General features: G+C 30.6%; 1 long non-coding RNA gene across 1 annotated transcript; it reads left to right on the top strand.

Annotated features, from left to right (window-relative positions):
- The first annotated feature begins 9,704 nt into the window (after positions 1-9,704).
- LOC127121225 (uncharacterized) lies at positions 9,705-11,289 on the top strand. The gene is made up of 2 exons (XR_007803352.1): positions 9,705-9,793; positions 9,948-11,289. It is a non-coding gene; the product is annotated as an uncharacterized LOC127121225 (long non-coding RNA).
- The last annotated feature ends 367 nt before the right edge of the window (positions 11,290-11,656 follow it).

Raw genomic sequence — 11,656 nt, 5'->3', positions numbered from 1 at the left:
AAGCATTGGAACTGTTTTAGAGTGCAAAGGAAACTGCATTATTGTTGAAAAATGTTGTATTTTGGCCCACTGTCCCAGGGGAAATCGATTTACCAAGCATGGAAATAGATTTCCATCATGAAAAATGTTTTTTTGGCTACTGGAGCAGGGGAAATCGATTTCCCAACCATGGTAATCGATTTCCATCATCCAGGAATGCATTTTTGGCTACTGGAGCAGGGAAGTCGATTTCCCAAACATGGTAATCAATTTCCATCATGCAAAATGGGTTTTTTCCTTTATTTTGATGCGTGGGGTCATGTGTGAGACATATTGGCTTGGATTTCTTTGAATGAATGAGTGAATTTGAACTAATGGGTTATGGAATGACTTGATCAAATGGACAATGAATTTGTATCAATGGGACTATAAATCAAAGCATGAATGAATCTTGACATCTTAATAAAACCATGAAAGTAATGGATGAAGTGGGAATGAAATAAAACTCGGATCAAATGGATCATGAGACCATGAGGTCAATGAAACATGAGTGCAAACATGCCTTGAATCAATCACATAACACCATGAATTAGGGTTTACTAGGTCAAAGTTCAAAGTTATGTATCAATCAAGAATATCAAGCCAGGAGAGAAGTCAACTCAAGTAGAGCATCAATGCCATGAACCATAACCAGGGTTTCCACTTCCTCAATGCAAACCATAGGGTTCACAAACCTCAAAGCCAAGGACTAGGGTTTTGATGAACCTTAGATCAGAAAGCCAAACTAGTAAAGCACCTGAATACCAATTATCCCTAATCAGGGTTTCAAATAAAGCCCAAAGCTCCACAGAAAACACATCAAACCCTGGACCCACAATTAGGGTTCAAAAGTCAGGTTAATTATACAAAAGGTCAAACACAAAATCCCATAGGAGAAAAGTCAACAATTAGGATTGGGATGTACAAAAGAATGTCAAGATGCAGGCCACAAGAGTCAAGGTCCCAAAGAATCCAGAGATTAGGGTTTCTCTCCACATGATGAGCAATACCACAATCCTCAAGCCAAAACCATGATTTTCATTAGCCACAAACTCTGAATCTATGATGCATGTTAGCAAGTTTAATCATGAATGAACAATGAACATGAATGAAGTATGAATGAGTATAGATGCATCTTAAGTTATAGGTCAGGTGAAAAGCAAAAAAGGGAGGGAAAATTTTGGGGTACTACAATTTTAACAAGTTATTTTCTTTGTGAAAAATCTATCATTCTTTTGTATACAGTTTTTCTGTAAGTGATTGCTATTCATTTGTGTAAAATCTGCTTGTGTAGAAGCATCTTATAACATACAAAATATTCTTCAAACTATTTGTTTGATTCCTTAATGAGTGTATCCTTGAGAAGACAAAAAAAGTTATTCTTTCCGTGTCCTTAAGGAGACTAAGGTTTAGTTGGATCTTTGAGAAGACAGGAAAGGTTATTCTTTGTGTTTGTTGTAATCTGTTGATTATAGTGGATTAAGTCCTTGTGTATAAGGCAAATCATCTTGGCGGATGGGCTGAATTAGCTTTAAGTTTCAAGAGAACCAATATAAAAATACTTGTGTTTTTATTTCTTCATTATTAACTTGTTAGTGGTGTTCTTGTTTTGGAAAAAGATTTTGCTTGTAAAACCCAATTCAAATCCCCTTTTCGTGTGTTTTTCACACCTTCACAGTCCTCCCTAAAAAGTGGACTTTCAATTCACTGTTTAGCCATGCCTTCATATTCAATTCTTTGTCCATGAACTATATCCCCAACCTGCATAAATTCAATATAAAAGTGACTAGTAAATACTTGTCAGTGAAGAATGTAAATAAGTAAAAGGTAGGTAAACTTTATGCTCTTTTAGTTCTTTGCTAATCTTCTTATTAGTTCTTATTCATTCCTGCCAGAAATTGCAACAAACTCAAGAAAAGAAAAATGGAAAACATTGAGGGCCCAAATATGTTATGCATTCCATTAAAAAGGACTTTTGATTACAATAGAAAAAACAAAAACCATGTTCAGTCATGAAAATTTAGATTCATCATCCTTCGAGTTTCACATTGCAAATGAAAATAACTTTAATAAAATCTATCAATGGACACAATTCTATTTACCTGTGTAAGTATGGATGAATAAGACTCTAATGCGGAAATCTTTTTCTGGTTTTCCAATATCTTTGAGCATATATCAACCTTAGACTTATTCATCTTTTTCTATCTTAAACCACTTGGGAAATTTCAGATTTTGATGCTTATAATAATTATGAGAATGTTTAAAAAGTATAAGATTCTATTAACCCTTCTTGAGATATGACATGGATAATTTCCATGACTCGTATGGTAACAATTTAACCTTTTTATGGCCCTAAAAAATAGGTAGAAATGTCAATAACACAACATCAATACATTTAATAAAACTAAAATATGCAAATAGAAGCATGACAATAGTGATTATTATATTCACATAATATAGCTCCTACGCAAAAAATTTATTGCATCAATTAGAATTTTCTTGTGGCAAAATAATTTTGAAAGTAATCAAGTTGATTCACATTACATAACAAAAATTAATAATTCAAGTCAGATATGCTTTAGCAACTCACATCATACTAACAGAGGCAACAATTGTGTATACAATTGCAATTCCAAACAAATTCATGTATTGAATCACATCACAAATTGTAAACTTATTTCCTCCTGAAACTCAAAAAATGCCACAATAAAATTTCATTATATATAAATACACCAAACATAACTACATTATATGTTCTTGATCTTGATGTTGCATAAGATAGACTTCACTACATCAGTGTAGGTGTAATTTTTTTGTCCTGTAACAACATCATATGTTATGTAACATTGTATTAGTAAACTAAAAGTGTAGAGATTGATGACTGTGAATAGAAGCATGACAACAGGTCGAACATTCCAACAAAATTGAGATATTGCCCATGACAATGAAAGAACTCCATAGCCTATGATAGTAGTGATTATTTGAGTTGTTGTTGTGCAAAATGTTCCTGCAATACAACAATTGATTCAATAGGAATCACACTTGCTACTATGAAATGTTCCTGCAATATTCTCTTAGTTCATGCTTCTAGATGTGACTCTGATCACCAAACTTCTGAAGAATAGCATGCTTCCGAAGTTGTGTTATGTACATAAAGATTTTGAAGATCTCAAGCTAGACGATTGAAGTTATCAAGGTTCTGACTAAGGATTCTGAAGACTCTAAAGATTCTAAAGATCTCAAGCCAAACTACTGACGCTGTCAAAGTTCTGACCAAAGATTCTGGAGTTTCTGAGTCCAGCTCTTTTTTTCTTCATTTCATGCTTCATCAACTTTCATCAAAAGGCAATGATTTTGAAGATAAGATCAAAATAGGACCGTGATCAAATAGTACATGGTAAAAAACAAACATCCTTTCCACTACCTATTTTCGTGGCCAAGGACAGTACTGTACGTCACACAGGTCACTGATTTTGTAGGCGAAAAGACAGTATGCAGTATCATTCCTTTCCCATCCAACAGTGGACAACCGCTAAAATGAGCTCTCCCCAATTTTCCCTCCAACGGTCGTATGCTTATGCTATATAAGTATGTATTAGATATTTGAAGAAAAACAACGGTTACACTAATATTTTGACAATTTATTTCCTTTGTGAAAGAGCTATCATTATTTTGTATATAGTGTTTCTTTAAGTGTTTGTTATTCATTTGTGTAAAATCTGCTTGGGTAGAAGCATCTTATAACATACAAAATATTTTTCAAACTATTTGTTTGATTCCTTAATGAGTTTATCCTTGAGAAGATAAAGAAAGTTATTCTCTGTGTGTCCTTAAGGAAACTAAGGTTTAGTTGGATCCTTGAGAAGGAAAATAAGGTTATTCTTTGTGTTTGTTATAATCTATTGATTATAGTGGATTAAGTCCTTGTGTATAAGGCAAATCACCTTGGCGGATGGGCTAGATTAGCTTTGAGTTTCAAGCGAATCAAGATAAAAACACTTGTGTTTTCATCTCTGTATTATTATCTTGTTAATGATTTTCTTGTTTTGGAAAAAGATTTTTCTTGTAAAACCCAATTCAAACCCCCATTTCTTGTTTTTTCACACCTTCACAGTCCTCCATAAAAAGTGGACTTTCAATTCAGTGTTTATCCATGCCTTCAGATTCACTTCTTTGTTCATGAACTATATCCCCAACCTGCATAAATTCAACATAAAAGTGACTAGGAAAGACTTGTTAGTGAAGCATGTAAAAAAGTAAAAGGCAGAAAAACTTTATGCTCTTTTAGTTCTCTTCTAATCTTCTTATTAGTTCTTATTCACTCCTTCCAAAAATTGCAACAAACCCAATAAAAGAAAAATGGAAAACATTGAGGGTCCAAATATGTTATGCATTCCACTAAAAAGGACTTTTGATTACAATAGAAAAAACAAAAACCAAGTTCATTCATAAAAAAATAGATTCATCATCCTTCGAGTTTCACATTGCAAATAGAAATAACTTTAAGAAAATATATCAATGAACACAATGCTATTTTCCTATGTAAGTATGGATGAATAAGACTCTAATGCGGAAATCTTTTTCTGGTTTTCCAATATATTTGAGCATATATAAACCTTAGACTTATTCATCTTTTTCTAACTTAAACCACTTGGGAAATTTCTGATTTCGATGCTTATAATAATTATGAGAATGTTTAAAAAGTATGAGATTCTATTAACCCTTCTTGAGATATGACATGGATCATTTCCATGACTCGTATGGTAACAATTTGACCTTTTTATGGCCCTGAGAAATAGGTAGAAATGTCAATAACACAACATCAATATATTTAATAAAACTAAAATATGCAAATAGAAGCATGACAATAGTGATTATTATATTCACAAAGTATAGCTCCTACGCAATTTTTTTTTGCATCAATTAGAATTTTCTTGTGGTAAAATAATTTTGAAAGTAATCAAGTTGATTCACATTAAATAAGAAAAATTAATAATTGTGTTAAAATATGCTTTAGTAACTCACGTCATGCTAAGAGAGGCAACAATTGTGTATACAATTGCAATTCCAAACAAATTCACGTCTTGAATCACACCACAAATTGTAAACTTATTTCCTCCTGAAACTCAAAAAATGCCACAATCAAATTTCATTATATATAAATACACCAAACATAGCTACATTACATGTTCTTGATCTTGAAGATGCCTAAGATAGACTTCACTACATCGGTGTAGGTGTAATTTCTTTGTCCTGTAACAAAATCATTTGTTATGTAACATTGTGTTAGTAAACTAAAAATTTAGATATTTATGACTATAAATAGAAGAATGACAACAGGTTGAACATTTCAACAAAGTTGAGATATTGCCCATGACAATGAAAGAACTCCATAGCCTATGATAATAGTGATTATTTGAGTCGTTATTGTCCAAAATGTTCCTGCAATACAATAATTGATTCAATAGGAATCACACTTGCTACTATGAAATGTTCCTGCAATGTTCTCTTAGTTCATGCTTCTAGACGTGACTCTGATCACCAAACTTCTGAAGAATAGCATGCTTCTGAAGTGGTGTTATGTATCTGAAGATACTGAAGATCTTAAGCTAGACGATTGAAGTTTTCAAGGTTCTGACTGAGGATTCTGAAGACTCCAAAGATTCTGAAGATTTCAATCCTGACTACTGACGATGTCAAAGTTCTGACAAAAGATTCCGAAGTTTTTGAGTCCAGCTCTCTGTTTCTTCATTTCATTATTCATCAACTTTCATCATAAGGAAATGAATTTGAAGATAAGATCAAAATAGGAATGTGATCAAATAGTACATGGTACAGAACAAATATCCTTTCCACTACCTATTTTCATGGGCAAGGACAGTACTATACATCACACAGGTCACTGATTTTGTAGGCGAAAAGATAGTATGCAGTATCATTCCTTTCCCATCCAACAATGGACAACTGCTGAAATGATCTCTCCCCAATTTTCCCTCCAATGGTCGTATGCTTATGCTATATAAGTATATATTAGAGATTTGAAGAAAAACACCGATTACACAAATATTTTGACAAGTTATTTTCTTTGTGAAAAATCTATCATTCTTTTTTATACAATTTTTCTTTAAGTGTTTGTTATTCAAGTTGATTCACATTACATAACAAAAATTAATAATTGAGGTCACATATGCTTTAGCAACTCACATCATACTAACAGAGGCAACAATTGTGTATACAATTACAATTCCAAACAAATTCACGTATTGAATCACACCATAAATTGTAAACTTATTTCCTCTTGAAACTCAAAAAAAGCCATTATCAAATTTCATTATATATAAATACACCAAACATAACTACATTACATGTTCTTGATCTTGATGTTGCCTAAGATAGACTTCACTACATCAGTGTAGGTGTAATTTCTCTGTCTAGTAACATAATCATCCGTTATGTTACATTGTGTTAGTAAACTAGAAGTGTAAAGATTGATGATTGTGAATAAAAGCATGACAACCGGTCAAACATTCCAACAAAGTTGAGATATTGCCCATGAGATTGAAAGAACTCCATAGCCGATGATAGTAGTGATTATTTGCGTCGTTGTTGTCCAAAATGTTCTTGCAATACAACAATTGATTCAATAGGAATCACATATGAAATTTAGTATTAAGTCAAAATGTTGAACTTCTAATAGTGATAATTACTAACTGTAGCAGTAAAATTTTTGAGATTTAGCTATTAATTAACTTAACTCACAAAGCAAGAGTCGTCACCTCACTTTTATTATTTTCAAAGGAAAGGGAAAAAGAACAAACAAAACCCAAAAGAAGTTTTAAAAACAAAACTAATAAAAACAAAGAGAAGGGTCAGAGAGTTGACTATGTAAAGGGAAAATATTAGCACCCTCAACGTCTATAGTACTATATAGGAACATCTATAACACCAAAAAAAAGGTTGAACTTTCTGAAATCAAATTGAATACTCGTTATTAATAGATCCAATACGAAGAGATTCATCATTTTAGGAATTGAATAGGAATTCTAGTGCAAACTACACATTCATCCGGATGGGATAATTCTTTACAAAACACGCTTAGCAATATGAGAAATAGAGAGACAGAGAGAGCATTTTCTATTATAATAATGTTCATCTATGAAAATTTAGTTATAAGATGGGATAATTCTTTACATTTATATATGCAAATATTTTTACGTTATAACAAATTCACTACTTACAAATTGACACTCGGCACTACAATATAACAATCTTGAGTAATTTGTAATTGGTAAAAACAAGTCCTAAGTTAATGCATGACAACATATATGATTTTCAATTTAACTACATTTTTTCTATGATTAAGGGTCCATTTGTTTTACTTTAAAAAATCTGTTTTTTTTTTATATTTTTAAAATGATATTTATAAAATGATTTTTGAAATATTAAAAGAATTAAAATTTTTTTTTTAATTGAAAGACTAATTTTGAGATCCGATAACATAAATATAGAGCCAAAATCTTATTTATTTTCAAAAATATGTATTTTAAAAATGATTTTTTATGAAAAGCTATTTGAAATAACTTTAAATTTAATTGAGTTTTTGAAATTTTAATATTAAAAAATAACAATAAAAGAATAATATATCTAATTCAATATTTTTTGTAATAGAAATATATAACACTATAAAAAAAAAATTTAAAAAAAATGAATAAAGTATATAACACTATAAAAATTATATTTAAATAAGATGAACAAAATATATAACACTATTCTTTCCAAAAATAAAATATTGTTACAGAAAAAAAACAATAATTATGGAAAAAATAATCTTGTATTTGTCTATTAGAAAAATAATTGTTTTTAAACTAAAATACACACACACACATACATATATATATATATATATATATATATATATATATATATATATATATATATATATATATATATATATATATATATATATATATATATATATATATATATATATATATATATATATATATATATATATATATATATATATATATATATATATATATATATATATATTCTTTCATCATTCTTACTTTCTTTTTTATGGTATAAAATTGAAATTATTATAAAATATCCCAATTAAAAAAGAGAATTCTTTTTGATGGTATACAATCGAGTTTTTTTAAAATAACCATCTTTTTTAGTTTAAATACTAAAATAACCTATTCTTAAAACTAATTAGCAAAATAAGGACCTTTCATTATTTATACGTCAGTTGAACTATCGTATCTAATTGTGAATCAAAGGAGCCGCCATACCCATTGGCGCATGCATGCAGCCATGCATGTCGAAGCGCCACATGCAATTGCGCATGCATGTGAAGGCATCACATGCATTGGCGCATGCATGTAGCCATGTGTGTGCGCGTCTAAGGCTATGGCACATGCATGTGTGTGCTGATCTATAAATGCACTGCGTTTCTTCCATAAGTTTTCACATAACTTCTTATGTTCGTTCCATTTTTCTTCAATCTCCTAATGGAGGGAAAATGGAAAAAGAGTAAGAAGTTGTGTGAAAAGTTATGGGAAAAACATTGTATATTTATAGATCAACATACATATGCATGCGCTATTGCTTTAGACGCACACACATGGCTACATGCATGCGGCAATGCATGTAGTGCACACTCACATGCCTACATGCATGCGCCAATGCATGTAGCACTTTCACATGCATGTGCCATTGCATGTGGTGTCTTCACATGCATGACTGCATGCATGCGTCAATGGGCAGAACACCTCGTTTGATTGGCAATTAGAGGCATCAATTGAAGTAATGAATGATGGTTATTTTGATAATTAATTTAAAAAATATGTTATTTTAGTATTTAAATTTAAAAGGGTGGTTTTTTTAAAAATAAATCTTAAAATCCAAATCATTATAAAATATTCCATATTGAGAAGGAAATTTTTTTTTATGAAATATAATCAAAATTATTATAAAATATCCCAATTAAAAAAGAAAATTCTTTTGTATATTATAAACTCGAAATCATTATAATAAGAAAATTTAACCAACATATCAGATTAAAAAAAGTATATAAATGGAATATTTAATTGTTTTTTACCAAAAAAATTCATAGAAATACAATTACTCTGATACTCATTCATTGGAATTTATTGACCAACCTATGAAATTGAAAAAGTATAAAAATGGAAATATATAGTTTTTTTAATAAATCACAGAATGCTTATATTAGATATCACGGAAATATATCATTGTTTTTGACCGAAAATTTTATAGAAGATCATATACACTGATACTCTTTTATTGAAATTTATGGACCAATACATGATATTGAAAAAATATATAAATCGAAATATATAATATTTTTTTAATAAATATATCACATAAATATATAAATGTTTTTGACCAAAAATTTCATACAAATTCAGATACCTTGAACTCTTTCATTGGAATTTATTGCCCCACATATATGATTGAAAAAGTATATAGACAGAAATATATAAATGTTTTTTTATATAATGCATAATGTTTGTATTATATATATCACCGACGTATATAATTTTTTTAATCAAACATTTGATAAAAGTTGATAGTATTTTATTGGAATTTATTGACCAACATATGAATATGAAGTGCCTATAAATAACATAGGAAACATGTGATGGAAAGGAAGGGAAAAAAAGAAGAAAGTTGACAAATATACCTTTCAAAATGGTGAAATCCATCTCAAACTTGTTCCAATTTTTTGTTGTTCTAGTTTTGGTTGCAGCTGGTAAGTTTATATCATGTTGTTTATCATTCTATGTGAATTTGTGCTATTATATATATTTTTATTCTTGTTTACTAACATAAACATAAAATTTGACTATTATTCGAATTTGAAATACTTCATATTAACTTTGATATGTTTCATGACACAAGTTTAGAACGTAGGATTACAACAAGTGGATTGTGAAAATATATGTGTATCACCTATGGGAGAATGTGGTCGAGCGGGAGATTGTGATGAAAGGTGCAGAGTCTCATACGATGGTGGGGAAGGTTCTTGCACTCTTGGTCTATGTAGTTGTACTCATGGATGTGATTGAAGGATCTAGATCCTCTCATGCCGATTTCTCCTGTAGTCGTTCTGCGCTTATCGCAGCCCTTAATCACAATTTTATATCTTTTACCAATGTTTTTTTTATATTTATCTATTTTTAATGATGTTTAAGCCATTAAATAAAGCACGGGAGGGGAGACTGAACATAAAAAGCACAGGAGGGGAAATGATCTATTTTCGTGATTGAAGGGCTTTATGTTATACTAGCGTTCAAACGGACACTTTGTATCTGTTTATCCGCTTTTTTTATTGCCCTAACGCGTGAAAATATAATATTGTCTTTTTTATAATTTTGATTTTAATACAAACTATTTATACGATGAAACATTTTGTTTTTATTCAGACACATATTAAGTTTTGTTTGTAATATGTAATATTCACGCATTAAATTATTTTGAATTGAGAAAATCACATTGTGACATGATTGTAAGACCCCAATTTTGACCCTAAGATCTCTCATGCAATCTCATCATATGCATTAGCATTAGGATCATACCTTGGCATCCTCCTTACCCCTCTTTCATTGGGTTTGTTTTGGGAGAGATCACCAAGCACCATGTGATTGTATCATACTTGTATATTTATCATTTCACTAATCAAAATACCAAAAATATGTGTTTGTATTTGCCTAACTCTTTTGTAGGAAGGGCATGATCACCATTGATCTATCAAGTTCACATCTAGGGTTTGAGACCCTCATAGCTAAGATCACAACCAAGGAATGATCCACAATGTCTCTAAGCATCATATATGAGTCCCAATGATCTCTACATGTTATTTTGATCAAGCATTCTATAAGAGTTTGGAGTTGGTTTGCCTTGGAAACCCTAGTTTGTCTGGGTATTTTGAGTAACTTCTTCAACAAGCTTCTTCACCAATTGATCAAATTTCTCAAGGTGCACTTCAAAATTCATCATCTTATGCATATATGATCTACCATGAGCCTAAAAAGTCAAGAGAATTGCAAGCTAGCTAGTTGGTTGATGGTGGTTGGCCAGATGAATTCATCTGATCAAAACTGGGTCCCCCTAGACCCTATCTCCTACAATTTTCATCATATGAAAATTATTCCAAGAGCAACGTTACTCTAAATTACATTCCAAACAACTTTCATGTTGAAGTCTAGAGCTAATTTTTCTTGAAAAGTCATTTTCTATATTGAAACACTATAGGTCATTTTGTCTAAACCCAAATTTGAAAGTCAACTTCCCAAGGTCATAACTTGCTCAATTTTTATGAGATGAAATATTTCTAAGTTGCACAATCAAATTCAAGATGCCCACTTCAACGTTTATGTTTGGAGTGAGAGCTAAATCAACTTTTATGAGCTTGTGATATGAGGATACATTATAGGTCATTTTGAACCAATACCATTGAACAAGTGATTTTCCTCAACTTCAAAAATACATAACTATCTCATTCTAAATCTAAATAATGTCAAATTGGTGACCATTTTGAAGGTCTTTGAAAGAGCTACAACTTTTATGAAGACACGTTCCTCATTTGGAGCTCACATAAAAAGTTTAGTAAGGT

Source organism: Lathyrus oleraceus, chromosome 2 (assembly GCF_024323335.1).
Source record: "Lathyrus oleraceus cultivar Zhongwan6 chromosome 2, CAAS_Psat_ZW6_1.0, whole genome shotgun sequence".
In the NCBI taxonomy this organism is placed as follows: domain Eukaryota; kingdom Viridiplantae; phylum Streptophyta; class Magnoliopsida; order Fabales; family Fabaceae; genus Lathyrus; species Lathyrus oleraceus.
The sequence above is the reverse complement of the archived record's forward strand: the minus strand, read 5'-3'. Positions and strand labels throughout refer to the sequence as shown.